This window comes from Pteropus vampyrus, unplaced genomic scaffold, assembly GCF_000151845.1.
Source record: "Pteropus vampyrus isolate Shadow unplaced genomic scaffold, Pvam_2.0 Scaffold3, whole genome shotgun sequence".
Lineage (NCBI taxonomy): Eukaryota > Metazoa > Chordata > Mammalia > Chiroptera > Pteropodidae > Pteropus > Pteropus vampyrus.
Window position 1 is genome coordinate 22,821,968 of NW_011888784.1, and position 14,989 is coordinate 22,836,956.

A 14,989-nucleotide genomic window follows, 5' to 3' on the forward strand; every position below is an offset into this window, starting at 1 on the left:
GTGCTTATTTAGCATCTGTATATCTTTACTGAGTTGTTGGTTTCCTCACTATTGAGTTTTAAGAGTTATTTATATGTGCTAGACACAAGTCCTTTACCAAGCATATGCATTTTAAATATTTCCTCCCAGTCTGTGGCTTTCTTTTCATTTGCCTTAAAGTGTCTTTTAAGAGCTGATGTTTTCATTCTGTTAAAGCTCAGTTTTTATGGATTATGCTTTTGGTGTCATGTTGAAAAAAAATGTCTGCCTTACATGAGATCACAAAGATATTCTCTATCTTCTTTTATAAGTTTTATAGTTTTAAGTTTTACATTTAAATTTATAATCCAGTTTGATTTACTTTTTGCATATAGTGCAAGATATGGATTGAAGTTTCTTCGAGGGGTGGATATAAACTTCTAATTGTTCCAGCACCATTTGTTAAAAAAGACTATCCTTTCTCCATTGAATTACTTTTGAACCATAATCTAAAATCAGTTCTCCAAACATGTCTTACTTTCTGTTGGAAAAATGAGACAGTGGCTACCAGTCAATCTTTTAGCTCATAAATTTTCTGATTTCCCACTTGGTCCTCTTTTCCCTAGGTAAACAACCAGTTATTTTAATTGCTAGCCCTAGTTATGATAACACAATGATGGATATTCTGTTCCCTTTCGGTATTGTTTGTTGTTTTATTTTATTATTTGTCTTTACAAATGTAACAACTTGGTGATTGTTGCCCCTATGTGTATCATTATAACTAAGGCACTGGGTGCATCATTCGATGTCAGTGAGACACAAACTGAGGCATCAAAAACCCTCTTCTACACAGATGACATCTCCAGAAAAACAAGGCCAATATGGCAAAGGGGCACACATTTCACAAGTCATTTTTACATGTCTGTTTCCTGAACCAGCCATGAAGATGTGTCCTCCCTTATCAGGAAAGGACAAAAACATGCCACATTGAAAGTCTGCAGCCAGAGAAACAGGAAAGAAGCTGCAAAAAAAAGAAGACAAAGGCAATAAGAGGGGGGAAAGAATAGGAATGTGCCTATTCCTAGAGTGTGTGGTCCTATAGAGTGTCTACTAAAGAATTAGCAATTCTGACATCATATGTCCATATTCAGCCTTTCACAGGACAATGACAAGATCATGGAACTACTGTAAGATACCCACTTGAGAGTACTCATATGTCTGTGTGTGTGCACACATATACACCCAAGACTAAGTTTCTGAAACAAACATTTAGCTTTGACTCACAAGAAAGCTATTGAGTCACTTAAGATAAAATTCTAATGATATTAGATAGTTGACTCTGGTTTTTTAGGCCTTTGCCATACTCCTATACTTTATTCATATTGAAAAAATATATTTTCTCCCTACATTCAAATTCCTACTTGATGAGAGAGAAATAATTAAAGAACTCTGCAGGTAAAACAAATCAAATAATTTCCTTAATTCTGATTATGTCTGCTAAACACCTGGTGGAAGAGAAGAGACTCCATATAACTAAAATAACTAACATTTCCCATTTTTCTTATCTAAGATTTTCATTATCCAATATATTTTTCCTCCTTAGCACAAAAAGTTGAGAGTTGGTGTTAAAAATAAAATTCTTGTATTATCATTATAAACCAATAACGATAATGAGTTGGCCTTCTATTATTATGTCTAAACTTGGTCAGGTGATAGTTACGTGATTGAAATAATAACGTACAGTATAATTTAGTGAGCAAATGTCCATAATTTTCCTTCTATGGAAACACACCACCTAGGAAGTTATACGTGCTCAAGACATAACTAATAATCATAATCTCTAACTAAGAAGAGAATAAAACCAGGTTATAATTGCAGACAATTAGAACAAGAGTCCGGTCAAGATAGTAGAGTAGGTAAACGCTGTGATTGCTTCCTCTCACAACCACATCAAAATTATAACCATCATTGAGAGTCACCTGAAGTCTAGAAGTCCTACAACTGGGGACACACAAAAGAGGCTACCTCAAGACTGGTAGAAGGTGTGGAGACTCAAAACAAGCTGGTCACACAACAACGTGTGGTGGTTGAGAATCGGGAGAAATATTTTGGCAGCAGAGTTCCCCCAAGAAGAGCAAGGGGTCCCAGCCCTACACTGGGCTGCCCAGCCCAGGGTTCCAGTGCCAGGAAGAGAAATCCCTATAACTCTGGCTGTGAAAACCAGCAGAGATTGCGGCTGAGACAGAGGGTTGAAGGAGGCACAGACTTTTCTCCTAAGGGGCCTGCATGCAGACTTATTTGCTGATGGGCTCACTTGCTCTGAGTTCCAGCACTGGGGCAGCAGCTCGAAAGGCTCCAAGGACATATGGGAAGGAACTGAAGTGTCTGGATTCAGAGTGAGAGCTAGAAGGGCAGCTTCTCCCAGACAGAAGTGTTAGCAGAGAATATTGCTCCTTTATTGGGTCCTCCCCCACTCAGCTTGCAGACTCAGGCAGGCACCATTACATTTCTAAGTCTCCATCAACATAGCTAACACTGGTCACTCTGTCCTGGTGATTTCCTGAGACCCTGCCCCTCCCAACTTATGGGCCCATCCAAGCCACTTCCAGTGGATTTTCCATACAAACAGCCTGTTTTAGCTCAGGTTGCAGACTTGCCTAAAATCTCTCAAAGGTTCACAAAACCTAAACAAGCAGAATCTGGCTTTTGTATGCCCTATACCTTTTGCTGAGCAGCCCCAAGCCTAACACTAGTGGCAGCCAGCCTCAGTTTATGGCTTGACCTCTCAAGGCATTTCCAAACCCAGTATGGGTGGCAGTCATCTGAGAATTGCTTGGTGGCTCATGCCAGTTGGCCTCAGATAGGACACAGGGTGCAGCTGAAATTGGCGTGTGGCACAGCTCCTCCCAGGAGGTTCCAGCCTGCATATGCAGTGTCTAGCTTTGGTCTGAGCTAAAGCACCACCCAGAGTCACATCTGAGGATGACATAGCCAAACGGCAGACAGGGGAGACATCAGAGCCCTGCTAAAGCGAATCCTGCTCTATATGGTCAGCCTCTACACAAAAGCTCCTCTACTGGTCATGGCCAGTTATCACAACCAATCAGCCTGAGGGCCAATCCCTCCCATTAATACGCCAACAGTAATCAAGGCTCAACTCCAACAGGAGAGCACACACAACCCACACAAGGGATATATTTGAAGCACTCGGCTCAGGTGACCAGGGAGACTGCCACTGGGACCCACAGCACACCTATTACATAAGGACACTCTACTAAGACCAGGAGATAGAGCAGCTCTACCTAATATGTAGAAACAAACACACAGAGCCAGTCAAAATGAGGAGACAAAGAAACATGCCAAAAAGAGATAAGAAATATAAAAGTGGAGATAGAAAACATAAAAAAAAAGTCAGAGATGTAGACTACAATAACTGAAATGAATAATACCTTAGGAAGAATCAACAGTAGGTGAAGCAGAGGACTGAATCAGCAATTTATAAGATAAGGTAGCAGAAAATACCCAATCAGAACAGCAACAAGAAAAATGAATCCAAAAAATTTAGAATAGTTTAAGGGGCCTCTGGGACAACATCAAGCCTACCGACATTTACATCATAGGGGTACTAGAAGGAGAAGAGAACAAAGAATTGAAAAACTATTTCAAGAAATAATGACTGAAAACTTTCCTAACCTGGTGAAGGAAAAAGACATACAACCCCAGGAAGCACAGAGTCCCAATCAAGATGAACCCAAAAAGGCTCACACCAAGGCACATTATAGTTAAAATGCCAAAGGTTGCAGACAAAGGGAGAATCTTAAAGGCAGCAAGAGAAAAGCAGTTTACCTACAAGGCAGCTCCCATAAGACTGTCAGCTGATTCCTCAACAGAAATTTTGCAGGCCAGAAGAGATTGGCAGGAAATATTCAAAGAGATGGAAACAACCAAGTTTACTCTACCCAGCAAAGCTATTATTTTAGAATTAAAGGACAGATAAAGAGCTTCCCAGATAAGAAAAATCTAAAGGAGTTCATCATCACCAAGCCAGTATTACAGGAAATGTTAGAGGGACTTCTTTAAGAAGAAAAAGGAAAAAAAAGATCAAAAATATGAAAATGGCAATAATTACATAACTATCAATAATTAAATGTAAGTGAATTAAATCAAAAGATAGAGTGGATGAATAGATAAGAAAACAAGATCCTTACATATGCTGTCTACAAGAGACTCACTTCAGACTGAAAGATACACACAGACTGAAAGTAAAGGGATGAAAAAAGATGTTTCATGAAAACAGAAACAAACAAAAAGCTGGGGTAGCAATAATTATACCAGAAAAAATAGACTTTAAAACAAAGAGACAAAGAAAGACCCAGTTATCTCACTTCTGAGTATTTATCTGAAGAAACCCAAAACACTACTTCAAAGGGACATGTGAATCCGTATGTTCATTGCAGCATTATTTACAGTAGCCAAGTTATGAAGGCATCCTGAGTGTCCATCAATGGATAAATGGATAAAGAAGAGGTGGTATATATATATACAATGGAATATTATTCAGCCATAAAAAAGAATAAAATCTTTCCATCTGTAACAACATGGATGGAACTACAGGGTATTGTACTGAGTGCAGTAAATCAGACAGAGAAAGACAAATGTCATATGTGGAATCTAGAGAACAAGACTAACAAACAACAGAAACAAGCTCATAGATACAGAATTTTGATGGCTGTCAGATTGGGGAGTAGGGGAATAAGAGGGGATAAGATTAAGAGGTACAAATTGGTAGTTAAAAGTAGTCAAGGGGATGTATAGTATAACATGGGGAAAATAGTAGTATTGTAATAACTATTTATGGTATCAGATGGGTACTGGATTTATTGGGGTGATTACTTCATAAGTTACATAAATGTCTAATTACTGTGTTGTATACCTGAAACTAATATAATATTGTATGCAAACTATAACTTAAAAAATGAAAATATAAAAAAATAGCTTAGAACAAAAGTAAATACTACATTGCCAATGTCATTAGTATTTTGTAAAACACTATTAAATTATACTTGGCTTTATAGTTTTTCATGTTTTTAAACTTTGGTTACATCTAAAACCTCAAATCAAATCATTCTTACCCAAAACTACTTCTGAGTCACTAGATAATAGAGAAATGTAAAAAAAAAAAAAAAAAAATAGGGACAACTCCATTGGGATCCTATGTATTTAATTATACAGTAACTATTAAATAAAGATTCACAGTTCTTTAATTATATTTTAAAATATTAGCACTATATACCTTAGGACAAGTCAACTGTGCCCTTCTAGGTTTTTATCCCAAGTAGGTCATCCCAAGGGCTTCGTCTGCATATGACCAAATAAATAACCACCTGCTTTGCACAGGACGTGATTTAGTTGGCTCTCGTAATAATTCAAGTAGGTCACTGCACAATTGATTTGTATGTGACACATTCAGACAGATTAAATAAATTTGCCAGTTTCACTATGTCTGTCCATTGTCCAACTGCAGCAGCTCATGTAATGTGTATATAATTAAAAATTGAGAAACAGTAATTTGAGATACCCTTGGCCAAAAGTTTAAATTTTCCTATAAAATGAATACATGAGCTACCTTAGATATTAGCTAAACAAAATCTTGACTGAAAAAAAAGAAAAAAATAAATAATGGTAAGATATCTAAAATTTTAGTAAAGAGAAATCAGAAGAATATGAGAAGACAAGCAGGTTGAACTGAAAAGATAGCAGTGGTGAAACTTATGGTCAAATATTGTCATATGAAATTACTATTTATCAAAATAATATAAAACAAAATCTTGACTGAAAATGTATAAGAAGTGAAAGACCCATTTGTATGTTTTGAGATAGAAAACTCATCTTTTGTTATAAAGAGGGAATAACTACAAATACTTACATAATATCTAATCTGTTACTGTTTCATGGATGCTGGCAGAAAACATGAGATTCCTGAATAGATAAAAAGGTCTTTATTACTCATGACAAAGCAGTAGCCGGAGCTTTCTGCTGGGTTGCTTTGATTTCCCATATGGGCCCTTCCAAGACCCATAGAACAATGTAAGTGGGCCTAAATGGATGCCTTCTTAACAGTGGGCTGCATTTGAGGAGAGGAACACAGAGCTTGGGGAATTTACAACTTTCATAGTCGACAAAAGTAAACCTGATCTTTGTCTGGGGAAAGACATCACCTTATCCCTCAAGGTTGCTCACCACAAACACAAAACTGAGCAATTGGTGGACAAAATGAAGTCAGGGTGTTGTATTCTTGACATACCAAGCCAGAAAATGCAGGAACCCTCATGGCCCATGGAAGACTACTCTCCCAACAATTTCCATTTTCTAGTCATAGACTAAATTTCATTAAATCTTAGTATTTATGAGACTACTTTTTCCTTCTTAGTTTAAATTTTTGGTTTACTTTTTTATAGGCCTTTAAAGTATAGGCATTATTTTAAAATGTTTTCTGTAGCCCTGTATACTCATTTATCCAATCTATAAATTGTTATTGAGTACCTATGATGAGAGGAAATGCACTACATGCTGAAGTACCCTTATTTCTGATTCTTAGCTCTGCTATTTTCTCTCAAGAATTACTTGGCATGCAGTATGATTTTTTGTTTGATATTTTCTAAAGTATCTGATTTTGTAGTGTTTTCTTCATATTTCTTTCTCAAATTTGATCTTTCTTAATTAGATTAAATCATTTTTAATGCATGCTCTTCCTGGTCTTTCGTTGATTACTATTCCATGCCTTATCAGGAATTCATCATTGTAGGGTAACAAATCATCATAAAGAAAATACAACCCTATTTTCTAATAGCATCAGCATAAGCAGTTTTTAATTTTTGCCTTTGTTTTTTGTTCCAAAGTCACAACCTTCAACTTGAGATCGAAATCCATCTGTGTCCCCCTTAGTCTTCCAGTTTCCTTCCCCAAAGCTCCAAGTCACTAAAACTATGTTCCAGGTTTCTTTTGGCTCTCTCTATCCTCCTATATAAATCTGTCTTCACAGAGAACAGTTGGTAGGTTTCGCGTACTTTGGCAAGCTTGCTGATGCATCTTAGGTGCTTACTCCAGGAAGGAAGCACACATTCCAAAAGACAATTCAATTTTAGGCCTATATATGTCTACTACACTCCACTTTTCATTAAGGAGCAACATACTACCCTATTTTTCTCTTCCTTCAAGAAGTGATAACTTGATTCAATTTTAGGCCTATATATGTCTACTATACTCTACTTTTCACTAAGGAACAACATACTAGCCTATTTTTCTCTTCCTTCAAGAACCAGTAACTTGATAACACTATTATCAACCATTGCTCCCCTCTTTTTGGTCTGTGAAGCAAGGAATGTCGAGTCATCTTCAGAATGTACAAATTCACAATTAACTGTACTGAATTTCTATTCTTCTTTCCACTCTATGGCAGGTTCTACTCCATGTTAACCACTTGGCATTGGTTTTGTTTGCTTTTTATCTTGTTGAAACTTTTTTTCAGCTTTGCTTTTTGATTTTTTCCCTCATCTTATCTAGCAAGCCTTTACTTGTAAGCCAGACTATTGACAGGCATTCCTTAAGTCCCTCAGTTTCTCCCTTAGGAAGAAAGCTAATTGCATGAATATGCTAAATAGGAAGGCAAACACATCATATCTCTGCTAGCAATTTAATAGATTCCCTAAATTTATGCTTATGGGTCCCAAACTGAAATTCTCTACTTGGAAGCTATTAGAGTAATGACTTGATTGGCCCGTTTTCTGGAGATTAAAGGGACTCCTACGAACACTGCCTTAACCTTGTTTGGCCACTCAGCTCCCATCCCAGAGAATCTCTGCTAACATTAAAAAATAATAAATTATTACAACTAATTTTACCAGAACAACCTCCTTTTTCCTTAGTAAACAAATAACTATCTTAGATGATATTTACAATTTAATAAACACCTCCTATGTGCAAGTGCTTTATTTTATTCTTCAGACTCTAGTATAGATAGTTCTTACAATGTATGCTGCAAGTGGAAACTTTATGATTCTAAGTGCTTGCAAATATTAAAGTAATAGAGCTGGGAATCAACCCCAGGCGGTCAGATTCCAGATCTAGGCCCCTAATTTCTTAGATGGACTATATACATACACATACACATATACACATACATATACATATACATACATATGTGTGTCATCATATCACTGTAATAAATCATAGTAAAGAAAATAAAACCCTATTTTTCCAACAACATTGGCATAAGCAGTTTTTAACTTTTGCATTGTTTTTTGTGCCAAAGTCACAACCTATCACTTAATCCATCTGTATTTATATATATAGATGTAAACAGATATATTTAAATACAATAATATATTTTATATATAAATATATAAACATTTATATACTTAATTTGTACAATAACCTTGAAAGGCTAGTTATTCACAATTTAAAAATGAGAAAACTTAGCCACAGAGAGGTTAAATAAATTTCTCAGGGCACTCTCCATAAGATTTGAACCTAAATCTCAGGTTCAAACTTAGGCTTCATTGATTTCTTTTCACAAAGCACACTGCCTCTTGTATAAATTCTCTCCATCCTAATTAACGCTTGCTAAATAATAGCATCATTGTAACAGTTATCTACTAACAAAATAATCCTACATAACAAAAGACCACAACACATTAATGAATACATTTTTATAATGTATTTATCCTATTTGTCCCTATAGCTCCACTTACTTGGGTTGGGCTTGCTCATGCATCTGTACTCAGCAGTAAGTCAGGTAAACACATTTCTAATCTGGGCTGGAATCACTCACGTCTTGAGATTGGTTGACTGTCAAATGATTTAGGACAGTATTAGTTGCAATGACAAGAACAATTAGGCTCTGCTACCCTGAATGTATTCTAATGGCACTGACAAAAATTAAAGAGAAAGAGTGGAAACATGAAGGTTTTTTTCCAAGCTTCTACTTGTGTCATGTCTACTTGTGTCATCCCACTGGTCAAAGAAAGTCACCTACGTGGGTCCAAAATATCAGTGTGAGGACACTACAAGATTATATGGCAAAGGGTATGAATACATGAAGGGTGAAACATTGGGGCCATAATACAATCAGTCATTGTCATTGGAGCTCAGTAACTAAGTCATAGAATTATGCATTTAGTTCTATGTGAGAACTGATTACTAAATTTTCTATGTGAGAACTGATTACTAAATTTTCTATGTGAGAACTGATTACTAAATTTTCTATGTGAGAACTGATTACTAAATTTTTAGGAATTCTGTGAGGCAATTGTTAAATCATTGGTAGCTTGAAATTAGCCTATAGTGAGAATATTTACACCACAAAAACTAGTCAAACACTGCAAATCAGGGCTTTATACAGTTAGTTTATCAGCACACCACTGCATGTATCTCAGAACTTTCAATCTAATGCTTCTACTATGTATAGAAAATTTCAAATGATTACGTGATGAAGTTTTATCTATTTTTGCATCAAAGAAAAATATAGGCATTATAATCAGGTTGCTATTTTGTTTTCCTTATTCACCTTCTCTGTAAATAAATAGCCTAAAATTAATAACTCTAAAGATAGATCATCATTTCTTGATCAGATTCAGTAAGAATAGTAATTAAGTAAAAATCATCAAAGAAATTACTTGAGTCTAAAGATTCCAATTTGCTATTTTTAAGGGTATTTTAATTCTTATTCATTCTGTGTTTTCAGCAAATCTGATGTAGATAATCCCAGAGGCAACATCAGTTTACAGAATCCATGAATTTTTGTCTGTATATAGTTGAAGCTGTAATTTAGGCTGACCTAGAATCATAGATCATATGTGGAGTTCCTTCTATCACTGGAAGGATTAGAGCATAGCTGTCTTTTTTCATAAAAAAATAAAATAAAAATTCATTTCATTTCAAAAACAAGTGCTTCACAAACTGACCAATGAAGCTAGGATTAAGGAAATGCAAATCTTTCTAATCCATTATCCATTCCCCCAAGTCTCTAGTGTCCCATCGCAGTCACCACAAAAAAAGGCAGGCAGGCGGGAGGGAGGGAGGGAGGGTTTCTAATCCATTATCCATTCCCCCAAGTCTCTAGTGTCCCATCGCAGTCACCACAAAAAAAGGCAGGCAGGCGGGCAGGAAGGAAGGAAGGAAGGAAGGAAGGAAGGAAGGAAGGAAGGAAGGAAGGAAGGAAGGAAGGAAGGAAGAAAAAGTTGCCAATAGGCTATGATGCAAGAAATAATGTAATACTGGAAAAGAGTTGAAAATGACTAAGTATTGGTGTTTTTCTTTACTCAGAAAGGGTAAAGAAAAAGAAAAAAGGGTAAGGAAAGTGTGAAGTCATTCTTCTTTCTCTGTGAAAACTTTAACTATAGTAGTAAATTGTGAAATTGTATCCAGTATTTCTTTCTTATTAAGAAATAAAAACACTGAATTTGAGCACATAAAAATATATTCTCTTTCTCTCTTCCTCCTTCTCTCCATCCCTCCCTATATATACATATATATATATAAAATTTTTTCTTTTTTGCAGAATATAAAGACTATGCCTGAAGCCAAACTGTTTCAGTTCAAATGCAAGCTCTGTGACTTTGAAAAAGTATTTGACATCTCTGTGTAAAATGTGGATAAAAATAATATCTATCTCACAGGATCGTTTTGAGTACTAAAAGAATATACGTACTTAGAACTGACTATAAATTCTCAAAAAACTCCTACCTGCCATTATTCTATGAATCTCAAACCATTTTCATTCAAGTAAGTTTTAAAAAAACTAATTGGTTAACTCAGAAAGTTTAATCATACTAGTTGTCATTATTTAAGATATTGCTTTTTTTCTCCAGGATTTATGTGTTACGTTGGTACAGTTTAGGAGTGTGTAGACACAGTCTGAGGAGGGCATCAGCAGCTCGGGCTCAAGGTAAAGGACCTCCCACTTCGGCTTTAAAGGCTAAATATATTAACACATATGGAAATGTCTATAATAAAGACCTTAAGAAAACATATGATATTTGTGTCACTTATAAGCCCATAACTCTGAAGTCATAGGACATAGAATTGACATAAGTATGCTTAATTATTACCTTTGTTTTAGGTATCTTTTAAGTAGGAAAAAAATTAGATGCATTGGAAATATTTACCTATATTTTCATCATTTAATAACTGTAACTTCACACTGGGGTCAAGGTTAAAGTATGAATTGTTAGCTCTTGATGGTAGATATCTGGCAAAAACCCAGAAGACATAATGGGTGAATGGTCCTGATTATGAAATACGCATTACTATAAAAGATGACTTTACAATTTTATAATGTACTAAGTTGAGATACAAAAACCTTTATATTTTGTAAGCATGGAGTTTAATTATACAGAATAGATCAGTGGAAATCTCACATGTACTAAAGACATGCATATCTCAATAAAAACTCACTGAGGTAAAAATTAAAAATAGAAAAGTTGCATTCTATAAAATGATAATGCATGTACGCAGAGCTAAATAGGTATAGACCAGCAAAACCATTTATAAATTTGGGAAATCATGTGCTGTTGTAATATTAGGCAGCATCTATAAACAGGTCGTTTGTTTTTCTAGGCTTTATTTGTGTGTGTATATATACACATAAATATGCATTCTTATATATATCTATATCTTCTCATAGAATATAAATTTATTTTTATATTTACATTTTAATTAAAAGAAATATAACTTATATTTATAGGAGATTAAAAAGCCTTGGATACTTTCAATATAATTGTCATGGAATATATTGTAAGGTAACAATATTAAATAACTTCAATTTTAATTTAAAAGTAAAACTTATGGTATGATAGGTGATCACTCAAAAACAACCAGAGTTAAGTCAATATTTAGAAAAGCCCAGATTTTCAAAGAATCACATTGCCAGACCAACCTGAGTGATTCTTGTAGATAAAACAAGAAAATAAATACATTAAATATTAGCCTTTGTAATAATATGGAGATGGTTTATATTATACAAAAGTAGTTTCACTATATTAAAATTAAAGTTTTCTATATAACTGGTTTCATTATTCATCGTTAAATCTTTGCACATAACGCACTCATCCTTCTTGTTCATTAAAAAGACCCAAACTAAAAAAAATATCGGGTATGTTGACACTGCACCATTTACTCAACTTTTTTCTGATATATCTACAGAAAAAGAGAAAAAATGTTTTTAGGGGTAAGATGAGTGCTTCTGTATATTCCTTTAAGGTTAAAACAGTTGACTCAGCAGCACTCTGAGTACAATGTAGAGCCTACAGAAGCAACCTGATGGTACTTTAGTTTATTGTACTTACCAGCACTCAGGAAGAGTGTTTTATTCACATAGTTTTCCCTAGCTGAAATTAATTTCGCTCTTCTCTCTGCTTGCACAGCACATGATTTCTTCCTCTCCTACAGCATTTGCCACATTTTGCCTTACTCTAAGCTCTACTTCTCTGTGTACAAAAGGTCAAACATCAATATTTACAAATATCTTCATAATGTTTTAAAATTTTTTTCTTTTTCTCATTCGCCATATATCCTTCTTCTAAATCAATATTCTAAAGCGCACACTTGCTACACAGAATGTTAAATATAGCAAAATAAAACAAACAAACAACATGGAAAATGAAAGAAGAGTAAAATAGGATGATAGCACAATGTCATATTTTATATATTTTTTAGTCTATATGCTGGCATACTAGAAAACTATCAGTGTTTCTTTCTGATCACAAAATGTTTATAGCATATACCATATCATGAAAAGCAAATTACTTGTGTGAATTTGAGGTCTACTCAATGGCAGTAGCCTGTTTCCTTCTCATCGGTAAATTCAATCTCAGAATAGTCTTATACTTCCGTGTGTCCTAGCACCATGTGGGACTATACATCGTTAAGCTGCATTAATCAAGCCAATAGAGTTTTTACATTTGTTGATTCTAGTCTTTATGACAATGATGTAGCAAACTTCCCCTTCTATTCAGTATCTACAGGCTATTACCATTAGAAAGAAAAGAAAGAAAAGAAAAAAGAAAAGAAAAGAAAAGAAAAGAAAAGAAAAGAAAAGAAAAGAAAAGAAAAGAAAAGAGAAGAAAAGAAGAAAAGAAAAGAAAAGAAAAGAAAAAAGAAAAGGGAAGGGAAGGGAAGGGAAGGGAAGGGAAGGGAAGGGAAGGGAAGGGAAGAGAGTAAACAAGAAAGAAAAAAAGAAAGAAAGAAAAGGTGTTTTTAACTGACTTAGCTTTTATAGTCTGGAGAGTTGAGGAACAGAAGCAGACAGATCTAGTCAGGGGTCAAGGATAAAACTTGAAAGCTTTAAATTACTTTATAACTCAGCTATATAAACAATTCCATAAGTTTACCCTTTGAAATCATTTAGAAGCCATTATCTTGATAAAGGCACTGAAGCTTTAGGAGTGAAAAAGACAAGAGCCTTGAAATAGAAACTAATATATCCAAATTAAATCTGCATGTGAGTAGGCAGAAGAAAAAAATCAATCATAGGTTTTGATCATAAGGATTTTGCTGCTCATTAGTAGATGAGATCAGAATCATGTATACCATCTACTACTATATATTCACAGCCTCTTATGAAGACAAGAACAATGTCACTATGAGCTGTGTTTTAAGAAACTTTAGCAAGATTTCAATAAGATATTCACAAAAGTACTTTAAAAGTATAAAACAAATTGGATGATTGATTTGTTCACGTAACACCAGATAAATTAGTTTGACTGAATACATACTGATATATTTTCTGAAGTAAACAGTTGTTTGGGGTCACACATCAAGACATCCTTTGACACTGACTAATGAGGACCTATAATGGTCCCACTGAACATCATATTTGTTTTTCTTTTGTTGTTATTCTCTTTCCTCCTCCCTCTACCTCACAGGGGCATCTGGCTATTATGCTATAAAAAAGACAGAAAAAGACCTAGAAAGAATAATTGATTTGTAAATGTAAGACAGTAAAGTAATATGGAACAGAAACCAGGGAAACAGAATGTGATGTATGGCAAGGTTGAAACCAAATGTGCCTAGTCTGTTTTAGAAAGCTGCTTTGCTAGGTGATGGCTTAGAATTTAATTTTATATTTGTTATCAGTCTGGTTCCCTGGGATTGTAGGACCTTTTCTGTAGGCTTACTCTCTATACAGTGTCTCTGTAGACTTAGTCTCTTTGGCTATGTTAAGTGTCCTTTATTCCTCAGTTTTGTGATATCTTAAATGGTCAAATCACCATTTTAGCTGAGCAACATTTTTATGTAGGAAAAAGTAAATGCAATATGGGACTGTATGGTACCACATGAGAGAACAAAGAAATAATCTCCCTTATCATTATAGCAGCATCAACTAAATCCTTACAAGGCTGTCAGGTTTGCTGTGTGAAATAAAATTTCTTTATTTCATTTCATGGACTGTCAACACCTGCCACACCGTGGAAGATTAGCCCATGATCTATCCCACAAAATGTGTGAATCCACAGATACTTTGAGGTTATATGGTGCTTATCATAAATAGAAAATCTTATTATCAAGATTCATGACATATCCTGATTTAAAGGTCTTAAGGACCATAGACTAATCAAGAGACTACATAAAATGTAACTACACTGCAGTAGTTACTTCATTTTTGATGTTATGCATAATTAGCTTTAGTATCATCCATGATTTGTAAAAATGAGACCTGTAGTCATTTCTTTCAGCTTAGAAATACAAAACTTCAAGAAGGTAACTTTCATAATAAATGAAAGTTACTGTGAAGGACTACACAAATATGAATAGCCATACACTGTCAAAAAATAATCAAAGATTTTTACTGTGAATGAACTGGTAATTTATGTAAAAGCACAAATTTGTAATCAGTTTAGATGAGTTGCTTTAGTGTGATCAAACCGCCCCCAATTTGTTTTGCTTAGTTCTGGGCATTATATTCCAGGAGAGAAGTATACAATTTTAAGGCATATTCAGAAGAAAGCAAGAACTCAATATCCTTCGAGGCAAG